Genomic DNA, 14,470 nt, shown 5'->3' on the forward strand with positions numbered 1-14,470 from the left:
GGGCGCCACCCCCGATGATGCCACCCCCGATGGCACCTTCCCGTCTGTCCCACCCACAGCAGGACCCTCCCTGGCTGCAGGGGGGGAGGGGGCTGAGCTCCGGGGGTCACCCACCTCACCTGGGGACAGATCGGAGCCCTCCGTCCCCCTCCCCCCAACCCTGCGCAGCCACCGCCCCTGGCCTCCGCCCCGGCCCTGAGTGCCTTTCGCTTTCGCTTCCAACCTGCGCGGGCTCGATCTGCCTGCCCACCGGTGACGTCAGATGAGAACTCAGACTGCTATTGGCAAACTGGAAGAGGTTCAGCCAATGGGGAGCAGCGGGGCGGGGCCTGGGGCAAAGTTTAGCTCCGGGACCAGGCGGCTCCGGGGCCAGAGCGCAGCAGCGCCATGGGGGTCCCGGTGGGTGCTCGGCCTGGGGCTGCTCCTGGGGGTCCTCGGCGGAGCCGTGAACGGTGAGCGCGGGCGGGGAGGGCGCCCGGGAGACCCTTCCCTGGGCACTGCGACCCTTCTGGAGCCCTTCTCTTGCTACCGGCACCCCTTTGCTCTTGGCATCGGAGCCTGCTCTCAGCCTCTCTCCTTCCCGTGGCACCTTGAGCGCCCTGCACCCCTCTTGTCTTGGCACCAGCCCCCCCCCCCGGACTGTCTTCTCTTGGCATTCAGGCCCTCCTGGACCCTCTTTTTTTGGCCAAGGCCCCCCCCGGACCACCTTCTCTTGGCAGCGGGGACCCTCCCGGACCCCTTCTCAGCATCGGGACCCCCCTGGACTCTCTTCTCTGGGCACAGCAGCTACCCTGGACCCCCTTTTCCTGGCACCAAGACCACCCTGAACCCCTTCTCCTTGCTGTCAGGGCGCTTCTGGATGCCTTCTAGGCATCGAGACCTCCCTGGACCCCCCTTCTCTTGGCCTCCGGACCCCTACCCCCCACCTCTCTCTGTCCATGGGGGGCATCGGGAGCGCTCTGGACCTCCCTTCTCTTGGCACCGCGACCCTCCGGGACCCCTTCTCTTGGCACCGGCCTCCCGGGTCCCCCCTTTCCTTGTCCCCGGAATCCCCCTGCACCCTTCCCTTGGCATCGGGACCCCCCTGTATTCCCTTCCCTTGGCTCCGCGACTTTCCCGGACCCCTTCCCTTGTCACCGGGGACCCTCCCGGACCCCTTCTCAGCATCGGGATCCCCATGGACTCTCTTCTCTTGGCACAGCAGCTACCCTGGACCCCCTTTTCCTGGCAACAAGACTACCCTGAGCCCCTTCTAGCTGTCGGGACGCTTCTGGACCCCTTCTAGGCATCCGGACCCCCCTGCATCCCCTTCTCTTGGCACCAGGGACCCCCACCTCTCTCCGTCCATGGGGGGCATCGGGAACCCTCTGGACCTCCCTTCTCTTGGCACCAGGCAGCTCCTGGACCCCTTCTAGGCATCGAGACCCCCTTGAACTCCCTTCTCTCAGCCCCGGGACCCCCCTGCACCCTCTTCCCCTGGCTTCCCGGCTCCCAACAGCCCCCAGCCCCTCATTTCCTCCACTCCAGATCTCTCCAGGCTCTCTTTCTTGTGACCAAATCCATCCTCCCAGCCTCCCTCTGCCCCCCAGCCTCTCACCACCCTCTGTGTCCCCCCAGGGCTGCACTCCCTGCGCTATTTCCAAGTCGCTGTGGCAGAGCCCAGCTGGGGGCTGCCCCAGTATGTGACTGTGGGGTACGTGGATGGGGTCCCCATTGGCCTGTATGACAGCAACACGAGGAGGTATGAGCCCAAGGCAGAGTGGATGAAGGCCAACCTGGACCAGGAGTACTGGGATGGACAGACCAACATCAACCAGAACAACCAAGAGATCGACCGAGTGAACCTGGACACCGCGAGAGCAAGATACAACCAGAGTGGGAGTGAGTGGGGCTGGGAAGGGGCTCTGAGGGGTGGGAGGGGGCTGGCAGGTTGCTCTGTGGGGTGGGAGGGGACTCTGAGGAGCTAGCAGGAGACTGTGGGGCTGGGAGGGGGCTATGAGGGGCTGGCAGGAGACTCTGAAGGACTGGCAGGGGTCTCTGTGGGGCTGGCAGGGTCTGGCAGGGGGCTCTGAGGGGCTGGCAGGACGCTAGCAAGAGGCTCTGAGAGGCTAGGTGGGAACTGAGGGGCTAGGAGGTTGCCCTGAGTGGCTAGCAGGGAGCTAGCAGGAGACTCTGTGGGGCTGGCAAGGGGCTATGAGGGGCTCTGTGGGGCTGGCAGGGGGCATGGGGCTGGGGGTGCTGCTGGGGGGCTCTGTGCCCCACTGAAGGCCCTGGGCTGCAGCAGCCACTCAGCCTTGAGGCCTTGGTTGTGTTCCAGGGGCTCAGACACTGCAGAGGATGTCTGGCTGTGACCTGCTGGAGGATGGCAGCACCAGGGGGGGTACTATCAGATTGCCTATGATGGCAGAGACTTCATAGCCTTTGAGAAGGACTCCATGAGCTTCACTGCAGCAGACCAAGCAGCTGTGATCACCAAGAGGAAGTGGGAGGAGGATGGGACAGTGGGCTGAGCAATGGAAGCACTACCTGGAGAACACCTGTGTGGAGTGGCTGAAGAGATACCTGAGCTATGGGCAGGCTGAGCTGGAGAGGAGAGGTGAGGCAGGGAGGGAGGGAGGCCCAGAGGCAGCTCCTGCTTGGAGTGCCAGCCCTGAGCCAACCTCTGCCTGCACTCAGCTCTGAGCCCCTGCCCCTGAGCTGCTCACCCAAAGGGCTCTGGAAGCCCTCCAGGGGCTGGGGCTGGGGTCCCAGCAGGGTGAGGACGCAGAGGATCTGAGCTTGGGGGGAAGGGGTGTCCCAGGATGCTGAGCTGGGGTTCCAAGCCCTGGCAGAAGCTGGGATGGGGTTCCCAAGGTGCTGAGGAGCAGTGCTGGGAGGGAGGGTAAGTCCTGGAAGCATCTGGGTCTGGGGTCCCAGCAGGATCAGGATGCTCAGGGTGCTGAGCAGCTGAGCCAGGGCTGGGCTCCCGGGGTGCTGAGCAGCTGAGCTTGGAGGGGGCCAAGCCCTGGCAGCATCAGGCAGTGGTGGCTGCCTGCAGCCCTCCTGCAGCCCCCACGGCCTCCCCTCTTGTCCCCCAGAGCCCCCCACGGTGGTGGTGAGCAAGAGGGAGAGCCAGGGGATCCTGAGCTTGTCCTGCCGCCTGTATGGCTTCTACCCGCGGCCCATCGGCGTCAGCTGGCTGAAGGGGGGCCGAGGTGCGGGACCAGGACACCCAGCGGGGCAGCATCGTCCCCAACAGCGACGGCAGCTTCTCCACCTGGGCCTCCATCGAGGTGCTGCCGCAGGAGCAGGAGCTGTACCGCTGCCGGGTGGAGCACTCCAGCCTGCCCCAGCCCCGCCTCTACTCCTGGGGTGAGCCTGGGGGCGGCCGGCAGGGGCTGGCAGGGGCTTGGGGGAGGAGGATTCCCCCTCCCCTCCTCACCCTCTCCCTGCTCCTCTCCCCTCCCCCCAGAGCCGCAGGGGTGGTCTCTCTCCGTGGTGCTGGCAGTGGTCGCGGCGGTGGTCGCCGCCTTGGCTGCCGTCGGGATCGGAGTCGCCGTCTGGAAGTGGAGATCAGGTGAGAGCTGAGGGGGAGGGGAGGGAGAGGAGGGGAAGGGTGGGAAGGGAGGGGATTGGAAGGCAGGGGAGGGGAAGGATGGGAGGAGAAGGGCTGGAGGCAGGGGAGCAGAGGGAGGAGAGGGGAAAGGAAGGGAGGGGTGGTGCAGGGATATGGGAGGGGAGAGGAAAAATAAGAGGGGAGGGAGGGGAAGGGAAGGAGGGGAGGGATGGGGATGGGGTGGGGGGAGTGGAACGGAGGGGATGGAGAGGGGAGAAGGGAATGGGAATGGAGAGGATGGATAAGAAAGGAAGGGATTGGAAAGGACTGGAGGGGAGGGCAAGGGAACAGAGGGGGAGGGGAAGGGAGGAGAGGTGATGGGGGAGGAGGGATGAGAGGAAAGGAGGGGAGGGAGGGGAGAGGATGAAGGGGGAGGGAAGGGCTGGAGGCAGGAGCCTGGCAGGGCAGCAGGGTTGGGGCTGAAGGCTTCTGCCCTGTGCAGGGAAGAAGCAGCAGAAAGGATTCAACCTGGTTCCACCAGGTGAGTACCAGGGGCAGGGCCTCCCCTTCCCCTCCCCATCTCCTTTCTCCCCCCCCTCCCCTTTCCCCTTCTCTTTCTTCCCTCCCTCCTTTCCCCCCTCCTGCCCCCTGCCCACTCCCAGAGCCTCCCCAGAGCCCTGGGGGGCAGGGAGGGGACCCTGCCTGACTCTTCCTCTTCCTCTTGGCCCTGCAGCTGCCACTGCCTGAGCACAGGGAGCCTGTGCCAGCCCCAGCCTGGGACTCCTCCTGCCTCCAGCAGCTCCTCCCTGGCTCCCCCCACACCTCCCCCCACCCTCTGCACTGCTTTGGGGTCTTCTCCTCGGGGGTCTCCTGGCTGGTCAATAAAAGTTGCTGTGTGTTTCCCCCCCCAGCCCTGCCCCAGTTGCCTTTGTCACCTGTCCCAGGGTCTGAACTGCTCCCACAGCCTTGGCTTGAGGGCTGGTACTGGGTTGGGGTGGGGGGCAGACCACTGGGGACCCCCCAAGACCCCTCCGGACCTCTGTGGTCCCCTCTGCATGCCTTGCTCATACCTGGGGATTTCTGCCGACCCCAGAAGACCTCTACAGACCTCTACAGCCCCCTGTCCGACCACTCCCGACCTCAGCAGACCCGGGGTGACGTCTGCAGACCCCTGCAGTAACCCTGCGGACCCCTAGCGACCCCTGCAGACCCCAGCAGTGCTCCCCAGGACCGAGGACCTTGCCTTCCGTCCCACCCACAGCAGGACCCTCCCTGGCTGCAGGGGGGAGGGGGCTGAGCTCCGGGGGTCACCCCACCTCAGCTGGGGACAGATCGGAGCCCTCCGTCCCCCTCCCCCCAGCCCTGGGCAGCCACCGCCCCTGTCCTCGGCCCCGGGCCCAGCCCTGAGTGCCTTTGGCTTTCGCTTCCAACCTGCGCGGGCTCGATCTGCCTGCCCACCGGTGACGTCATAGGGGAATTCAGACTCCTATTGGCGAAGATGAAGAGGCTCTGCCAATGGGAGACAGAGGGGCGGGGCCTGGGACAAATTTTAGCTCCGGGACCAGAGCGCAGCAGCGCCATGGGGTTCCGGGGGCTGCTCGGAGGGCGGGAGGAGGGGAAGGGGAATCCTCTTCCCTAAGCACCTCCCAGCCACCCCCAAGCCCCTCGCAAGCCCTTCACAGCCACCCTGTAGCTCCTCCCAGCCCCTGCCGGCCGCCCCCAGGCTCACCCCAGAAGAGGGCAGGGGGGAAGGGCTGCAGGCAGCCGGCGCCGCCTGGCGCTGGCAGGGCTTGGGCAGCCCCAGCTCAGCTGCTCGGCACCCTTGGGAGCCCAGCCCCGGCTCAGCCGCTCGGCACCCCGGGAGCCCAGCCCCGGCTCAGCCGCTCGGCACCCCGGGAGCCCAGCCCCGGCTCAGCCGCTCGGCACCCTTGGGAGCCCGGCCCCGGCTCAGCCGCTCGGCACCCTTGGGAGCCCGGCCCCGGCTCAGCCGCTCGGCACCCTTGGGAGCCCGGGCCCCGGCTCAGCCGCTCGGCACCCTTGGGAGCCCAGCCCCGGCTCAGCCGCTCGGCACCCTTGGGCGCCCAGCCCCGGCTCAGCCGCTCGGCACCCCGGGAGCCCAGCCCCGGCTCAGCCGCTCGGCACCCCGGGAGCCCAGCCCCGGCTCAGCTGCTCGGCACCCTTGGGCGCCCAGCCCCGGCTCAGCCGCTCGGCACCCTTGGGCGCCCAGCCCCGGCTCAGCCGCTCGGCACCCTTGAGAGCCCAGCCCGGGCTCAGCCGCTCAGCCCCCCGGGAGCCCCAGCCCCGGCTCAGCCGCTCGGCACCCCGGGAGCCCAGCCCCGGCTCAGCTGCTCAGCACCCCGGGAGCCCAGCCCCGGCTCAGCTGCTCAGCACCCCGGGAGCCCAGCCCGGGCTCAGCTGCTCAGCACCCCGGGAGCCCAGCCCGGGCTCAGCTGCTCAGCACCCTTGGGAGCCCAGCCCCGGCTCAGCCGCTCGGCACCCTTGGGAGCCCAGCCCCGGCTCAGCTGCTCAGCCCCCCGGGAGCCCAGCCCCGGCTCAGCCGCTCGTCACCCTGGGCCCCCCCAGCCCCAGATGGTGCCAGGATTTGGCCACCCTAGATGGTGTCAGGGCTTGGACCCCCAGCTCAGCTCCACTGCATCCTGCAGCCCCCACCCCACATGGTGGCAGGGCTTGCCCCCCCCGTCTAAGCTCAGCTCCTCAGCACCCTTAAACTGCTGGGACCCCAACAGCACCTCAGCATCTTCAACATCCTGGGAGCCCCAAACCCAGCTCAGCTCCTCAGCATCCAGGGACCCCCAACCCCAGCTGAGGTGCTCAGCATCCTGGGACACCCCCCACCAAGCTCAGCTCCTCTTCATCCTCGGCCTGCTGGGATCCCAGCCCCTGGAGGGTCTGAGACCCTGGAACACAACCAAGGCCCCAAGGCTGAGTGGCTGCTGCAGCCCAGGACCTTCAGTGGGGCACAGAGGCCCCCCAGCAGCACCCCCAGCCCCATTCCCCCCTGCCAGCCCCACAGAGCCTCCTGCCAGCTCCTCAGAGCCCCCTAATAGTCCCACAGAGCCTCTTGCTAGCCCTCTGCTAGCCACTCACAGCCCCCCTCCCACCCCACAGAGCCCCCCTCCCAGCCCCTCTTGCTCCCACTCTGCTTGGATCTTGCTCTCAGGGTGTCCAGGTTCACTCAAGCAATCTCTTGCTTGTTCTGGTTGATGTTGGTCTCACTGTCCCAGTACGCCTGGAGGGATCTGGAGTGGAGGAAATGAGGGGCTGGGGGCTGTTGGGAGCCGGGAAGCCAGGGGAAGAGGGTGCAGGGGGGGTCCCGGTGCTGAGAGAAGGGAGATCAAGGGGGTCTCGATGCCTAGAAGTGGCATCCCGACAGCAAAAAAAGGCTTCAGGGTGGTCTTGGTGTCAGGAAAAGAGGGTCCAGGGTAGCTGCTGTGCCAAGAGAAGAGAGTCCAGGGGGGTCCTGTATGCTGAGAAGGGGTCCGGGAGGGTCACCAATGCCAAGAGAAGGAAGTACGGGGGGAGCTGGTGCCAAGAGCAGGAGGTCCAGGGTGGGGCTGGCTCCAAGGGAAAAGGGTCCAGGGGGGTCCCGATGCCAAGACAAGAGGGGTGCAGGGCGCTCAAGGGGTCAAGGGAAGGAGAGAGGCTGAGAGCAGGCTCCGATGCCAAGAGCAAAGGGGTGCCGGTAGCAAGAGAAGGGCTCCAGAAGGGTCGCAGTGCCCAGGGAAGGGTCTCCGGGGTGCCCCCCAGCCCGCGCTGGACTCCACCTCTAACCTGCAATCCTAGGTTCAGGCCTGAGAATCAATTCTTTGGCTTCAAGCAGCTCAGGGCAAATCCTGCCTGGCCAACCTGGTGGCCTTCTAGGAGCAGGTGATGAAACTAATAGCTGAGGGGTGAGCAGCTGCTGTCGTTTGCCTGGAGCTGAGCAAAACCTTCGACACTGTCCTGCACCACAGCCTGGGCTCCAGGCTGGTGACACATGGCTGTGATGGGTGACCACTAGATGGATAAGGAACTGGCTTGATGGCTGCACCCAAAGAGTGGCTGTCCATGGCTCCATGTCCCAGTGGAGGCCAGGGACAAGCAGAGTCCCTCAGGGATCAGTCCTGGGACCAGGCTTGTTCAACATCTCTGTGGGTGCCATGGACAGTGGCACTGAGTGCACCCACAGCAGGGTTGCTGATGACACCAAGCTGTGTGGTGCAGCAGACAGCTGGAGGGAAGGGATCCATCCAGAGGGAGCTGGACAGGCTGGAGAGGTGGGCACAAGCCAACCTCAGGAGGTTCAACAAGAGCAAGGGCAGGGTCCTGCATCTGGGTGGAGGCAATCCCAGGCACAAATCCAGGCTGGGCAGGGACTGGCTGGAAAGCAGCCCTGAGGAGAGAGACTTGGGGCTGCTGGGGGAGGAGAAGCTCACCAGGAGCTCTCAGTGTGCACTTGCAGCCCAGAAAGCCAATCAGATCCTGGGCTGCATCAGGAGAAGTGTGGCCAGCAGGGCAAGGGAGGTGATTCTCCCCCTCTACTCAGCTCTGGGGAGACCCCAGCTGGAGTCCTGCCTCCAGTTCTGGAGCCCCTATGACAAGAGGGATCTGGAGGTGCTGGAAGGTGTCCAGAGAAGGGCCAGGAGGAGGAGCAGAGGGCTGGAGCACCTCTCCTGTGAGGGCAGACTGAAGGAGTTGGGGCTGTTCAGTCTGGAGAAGAGAAGGCTCCCAGGTGACCTCATTGTGGCCTTCCAGGATCTGCAGGGGGCTACAGGAAGGCTGGGGAGGGACTGCTCAGGATCTCAGGTGGTGATAGGACTAGGGGGAATGGAATGAAGCCGGAGGTGGGGAGATTCAGGCTGGAGGTGAGGAGGAAGTTCTTCCCCATGAGAGTGGTGAAGCCCTGCAATGGGTTGTCCAGGGAGGTGGTTGGGGCCCTGTCCCTGGAGGTGTTTAAGCCCAGGCTGGATGAGGCTCTGGCCAGGCTGATCTAGTGTGGGGTGTCCCTGTCCATGGCAGGGGGTTGGAACTGGCTGAGCCTTGTGGTCCCTTCCAACCCTGACTGATGCTATGATACTATGATAGATCTTTGTGCAGTGGTGGCTCCATCCTCACCTGCTGCATGGTTGCTAAGTGCAGTTCCAGCTGGCACTTCAATGTTTGGACATCCTATTTCAAGCAGCTACGGAAGGCCTCTTGCCAGTGTGCCCTGAGCCGGTTCCAGTCGTGCTGAGAGTCACTCCAAGGTGTCAGAGGCGCAGGAGTGGTTTGTGGTTTGTGCTACAGAATGCAGTATTTGGGGGGGGGGGGGGGGAGGGGCGTGGGGGGTAGTGTCAGTTGGTTTGCTTTGAGAACAGAAGGTTAATGTTCAGACTGGTTTGACTTTAACGAGCAGCCTTATGCCAACCTCCCTTCGGCAAGTCCTGTGCCGCAGCTGGGCCTGCGTGAGCAGATGTGGCTCTGCCAAGGCTGCAGGAGAGAGACCTCCCCTGCCTCCCCTGCCACCCCCACCACGAGGCAGACGTGTGCTGAAGGAGCCCAAGCAGTGGCTTGCACTGCTGATCACCTCCCTGCCTTCTGTTGGGCAGCAGCATGCAGCTGTGGGGGATGCAGCCGCAGTGAGGAAAGGCAGGATTGGTGAGCTGCTCTTTGGCAGGGACTGGAGCTACCTGTGGCAGGGGGGAAGGGAAGGGAAGGCTCTGCGGCCCGGCTCCTCCTTTCCCTCTTGCCTTTTAACCCCTGCTGCTTGCTTGCTTCTGCTCGTTAATAAAAGAACTCTCCCAAGAAACGTGGAGCTCTTCTGGAGTGGCCCTTTGGTGACAGTTTTGGTGCGTCGGCCGGCAGAGTTCGCTCGGCCTTCTGGTCTCCTGAGTCCCAGCGAAGAGGGCCCCCACCCTCTGGTGGCTTCCTCGGGGACGGGGGCGAGCAGGAGGCAGCACTTCCCGGGCTGGGATGGGAGCGAGCAAGGGAATGTTTGCTTGCTTGCTTTCTATTTGGTTTGCTCTTTTGTTCTGGTCCTCCTTTTTCCTCTCCATCGTCATAGTGCAAGTGGCAGCGTTACCCCTGGAGGGCCTCTGCATAGGATCCAGGCCGTCCGGGGAGTGTAGCCCGGGGAAGGGGTCCTGGCTCCGGGGGTCCCGGAGTGTCACTGTGGGTGGGGGGGTTCCAGGATTCTGGGTGGTAGGCGGGAGGTCTTCCCAGCCCTGGAGAATTCGGGCTGGGAGGGGCAGCGTTGTGCCTGCAGTCTAGGGGCTGTGGAGGCTGGTGGTCCGTAGGGATCGGGCAGCCGGCGCTGCGTCCTGGTGTCCGGCGTGCCGGTGGTGAGGGAGCCGGATTGGGGCTTCTGGTATAATACAGAATTAACCAGGTTGGAAAAGACCTTCAAGATCATCCAGTCCAAGCTATCACCCAACACCATCTAATCAACTAAACCATGGCACCAAGTGCCTCATCCAGGCTCTTCCTAAACACCTCCAGGGATGGGGACTCCACCACCTGCCTGGGCAGCACATCCCAATGGCCAATCTCTCTAGCTGGGAAGAACTTCTTTCTAACACCCAGCCTGAACCTCCCCTGGCACAGCTTGAGACTGTGTCCTCTTGTTCTGTCACAGGTGCATTCATTTACCTTAGACAGTGTGTAATTGATGTGTTCTGCTCCACACCAACAGAGAGGTCAAGAAAATCTTCATCTTTGCTACTAACGGTTTCACAGTATCCTGCGGTCCGGTCTGCAGAGGGGCCTGGGCCGTGGGGGCCCTCGTCGCGGTGGCGGTCGAGGGTTTGGCGTCCCGGTTTCCGGTGTCCCGGCGCTGGGAGACCCGGTCCGGGAGTTGTTGGTATCCTGCGGTCGCGGGTTTGGCGTCCTGGTTTCCAGAGGGACCTCGGTTTGAGGGGCCTGGCTCGGGAGCTTTTCTTTCCGTGGTCTCGGACTTCCGCAGGAGGGCAGCAGGGGACCTGGGCTGCGGCGTTTGGGAGGTTTCTTCCCTGCGCTTTGACTTTGCAAGGGGTCGGCACAGTGAGGGGTCGGTCGTTCGCCGGGAGCGGGACCGGCGCTGCCAAAGGACGTAGCATTTGTATTGTGGTAGCCAGGAGATGCTGGTGGGTTAGCGTCTGGCGGCTCGGAGCCGGCTCTTCCAGCTGCTGTGGCTCGGAGCCGGCGCTCTCACTGCCTTGGCTTGGAGCCGGCACTTCCCACCGCCGCGGCTCGGAGCCAGTGGTCTCACTGCCGCGGCTCGCTGCCGGTGCTTCTGACTGCTGCCGCTTGGAGCTGGCGCTTCCCACTGCCGCGGCGCAGAGCCGGCGCTTGCAGCTGCTGCCACTCGGAGCCGGAGCTCTCACTGCCTTGGTTCGGAGCCGGTGCTTCTGACTGCTGTCTCTCGGAGCTGGCGCTTCCAACTGCCTTGGCTCGGAGCCGGCGCTCTCACAGCCGTGGCTCGGAGCCGGCGCTCTCACAGCCGTGGCTCGGAGCCGGCGCTCTCACTGCCGCCGCTCGGAGCCGGCGCTCTCACTGCTGCGGCTTGGAGCCGGGGCTCCCGACGGCCGCGGCTGGGATTTGATCCCCGGTCAGTGATTAGCCATCAGGAGAATGGGACAACAGAAAAGCAAGTCACCAGAACTGCCTCCCATTCCCATTCCCATTCCCATCCCCGAGAGCACGTCAGGGATCATGTTCCAGTATTGGGATGCTGACCAGTGGAGAAAGGGGAAATCGAAGGCAAAAATGGTTTACTGCTGGATGCAAGCATGGCCAAAATAACCATTGAGACCTTCTGTGTTCTGGCCCATCCTTGGATCTTTTGAGGATTGGATTTGCCGAGCTTGGAACCCCCGTGTGGATTCTAACAAGCGTTTCAGGAAGGAAGGAGCTGAATCTGCTGCTGTCTGGATTAGGGCTTCACGCCCTACCCCTGTTCCCATGTCTGGTGGTCTGGGAGGCCAATTCTCCCCCCACGGGCAGAAAGAACGACTCAGACCAACGGACTGCAAAAAATGGTGGAGAGTTTCAATGGAAAACCAAAAAGCAGCAAGGAAAGCTTGACAGAGATCCACAAACACCGTGCCAAAAGAGAGAGATCCCACAACATACCCAAGGACATCCCATCCCCACCTGGAGGTACACCCAGAACTCCCCCAGGGCTCTTTCTCCCCACCCCCCAACCCAGCCTTGGGCCTGGGCAGACCCAAGGGAGGCAGCTCAAGCCATGTTACCTAGGCAGCAGCAGGGGACAAAAGAGGAAGTGAAGCCCCCACACTGATGTATTATAGGGGAGCAGGGCATTATGGGAATAGAATCTCTGGTTTCCTGTGACCAACCCCCCTGGGCTGGGCCCACCCCTTGGGACCTCCCAGGTGTGGTCTGTGCAGTGGCACCCAGACCAGCACCCAGCCCAAACCACCACATGCCACCCCTTATTCCATACCATAGTCCCTGTACCCAAAACATATCATCAAGTCAGAACTCTTCTGATGACATGTCTAGCAACAGTCCAGGTCTCCATCTGGGCGTCCTTCCACACAGTCTCTCATTCAGCCTCAAGTATCAGTCCATTCCAGCTCTTCTTCCTCATATGAGGGAATCTCCCAGCGACACAGAGTCATTCTGAAGAGGGACTACAGGAAGGGGGAGGGACTGCTCAGGATCTCAGGGAGTGATAGGACTAGGGGGAATGGAATGTAGCTGGAGGTGGGGAGATTCAGGCTGGAGGTGAGGAGGAAGTTCTTCCCCATGAGAGTGGTGAAGCCCTGCAATGGGTTGTCCAGGGAGGTGGTTGGGGCCCAGTCCCTGGAGGTGTTTAAGCCCAGGCTGGACGAGGCTCTGGCCAGGCTGATCTAGTGTGGGGTGTCCCTGCCCATGGCAGGGGGGTTGGAACTTAATGATCCTTGTGGTCCCTTCCACCCCTGACTGATACTGTGATACTATGACACTTGTGGGAATCAACAGAACCCATGTGAAAACCCAGGCCTGGGAAGGAGGTTGGTGGCAACAACAGAGCTGAACAGATCCAACCCCAAGGGCTCAGCACACAACCCAGCTGCTGCGCTGCCCAGAAGAGGACATCACTGAAAGAGCACCAGAAGGCCCAAGGAATTGAACTAAGCCCACCTGGACAGGCATCTGTATGAGGAGGAGAACATTGAAAGGGGAGTTAGAAAGTGCTGAGTGTGCATTGTGCGCCCAGCCCTGCTTTGCATGTCTCTGACTGCCTTCAAACGGCTCCTTTCAAATTGAGACTGTATTCAATCGACTGCAGTTGCCTCTGTCATGAGTAACAATTTGCTGTCTCTCCTCCCTGCCCTCCCTTGTACCCTCTCTCTCTCCTCCCTGCCCTCCCTCATCCCTGCTGTCTCTCCTCTCTGCCCTCCCTCATCCCTGCTCTCTCTCCAACTTAGGTTGGAAAGGACCTCGAGGATCATCAAGTCCAACCTATCAACACAGACCCCATGACCAGACCATGGCACCAAGTGCCACGTCCAATCCCCTCTTGAACACCTCCAGGGACGATGACTCAACCACCTCCCTGGGCAACCCGTTCCAATGACGAACGACTCGCTCGGTGAAGAACTTCCTCCTCACCTCGAGTCTAAACCTCCCCTGGCGCAGCTTGAGACTCTGTCCCCTTGTTCTGGTGCTGGTTGCCTGGGAGAAGAGACCAACCCCTTCCCGGCCACAACCACCCCTCAGGTAGTTGTAGAGAGCAATGAGGTCTCCCCTGAGCCTCCTCTTCTCCAGGCTAAACAATCCCAGCTCCCTCAGCCTCTCCTCTCAGGGCTGTGCTCAAGGCCTCTCACCAGCCTTGTTGCCCTTCTCTGGACACCTTCAAGTGTTTTGATGTCCTTCTTAAACTGAGGGGCCCAGAACTGGACACAGGACTCAAGGTGCAGCCTAACCAATGCAGAGTACAGGGCACTATGACCTCCCTGCTCCTGCTGGCCACACTGTTCCTAATGCAGGCCAGGATGCCATTGGCCCTCTTGGCCCCCTGGGCACACTGCTGGCTCATATTCAGGTGGCTGTCAATCAGCACCCCCAGGTCCCTCTCTGTTTGGGAGCTCTCCAGCCACTCCAACCCCAGCCTGTAGCTCTGCATGGGGTTGTTGTGGCCAAAGTGCAGCACCTGGCACTTGGACTTGTTGAATGCCATCCCATTGGACTCTGCCCATCTGTCCAGTCGGTCGAGGTCCCTCTGCAGAGCCTTTCCACCCTCTAACTGACCAACATCAGCTCCTAACTTGGTGTCATCTGCAAACTTGCTGATGACTGACTCGACCCCCTCATCCAGATCATCAATGACGATGTTGAAGAGGACAAGAGGACAGGGCCCAGCACTGATCCCTGGGGGATGCCACTGGTGCCTGGCCACCAGCTGGATGTGGCACCGTTCACCACCACTCTCTCCTCCCTCACCACTGTCTCTCATCCCTGCCCTCCCTCATCCCCTCTCTCTCTCCTCCCTGCCCTCCCTCATCCCAGCTCTCTCTCCTCCCTGCCCTCCCTCATCCCAGCTGTCTCTCCTCCCTGCCCTCCCTCCTCTCTGGTGTGGTCGCCGGCAGCCCTCTAGAAGAGGTCAGGTTATCAGCGGAGGGGGATGGGAGGCAGAAGGAGGGTGGGAGGTGAGAAGGGAGGGGAGGGCGTGTGGGGGACTGTGATCAATCTGTGCCCCTTCTGAAGAGCCCTGGGGAGGAGTTCAGGGTTGCAAACATCTCTGTGCTCCCACCAGCCTCTGGAACGTCCCCGCTCCGCATGGCTGAGGAGGCTGCAGGAGGCGACAGGAGGCCACCTGGGCTGGCGGAAGGAGTGGCCACAGCACTGCTGTCCCCGGCCAGCCAGAGGCTGGAGACAAGTTCGTTACCCACTCACAGCCAGCCCCACTCACAACAGAGGCAGAGATGTGTGCTGCTTGCTGGGCTGCACGCAGCCTTCTGGCTCTCGCTG

General features: G+C 62.9%; 1 pseudogene; it reads left to right on the forward strand.

Moving 5' to 3' along the window:
* Positions 1–262: 262 nt before the first annotated feature.
* On the forward strand, positions 263–4,443 carry LOC137461413 (class I histocompatibility antigen, F10 alpha chain-like; annotated as a pseudogene).
* The last annotated feature ends 10,027 nt before the right edge of the window (positions 4,444–14,470 follow it).

Source organism: Melanerpes formicivorus, unplaced genomic scaffold (genome assembly GCF_026170545.1).
Source record: "Melanerpes formicivorus ecotype bairdi unplaced genomic scaffold, bMelFor1.0.p_v2 SCAF_2079, whole genome shotgun sequence".
NCBI classification, from domain to species: domain Eukaryota; kingdom Metazoa; phylum Chordata; class Aves; order Piciformes; family Picidae; genus Melanerpes; species Melanerpes formicivorus.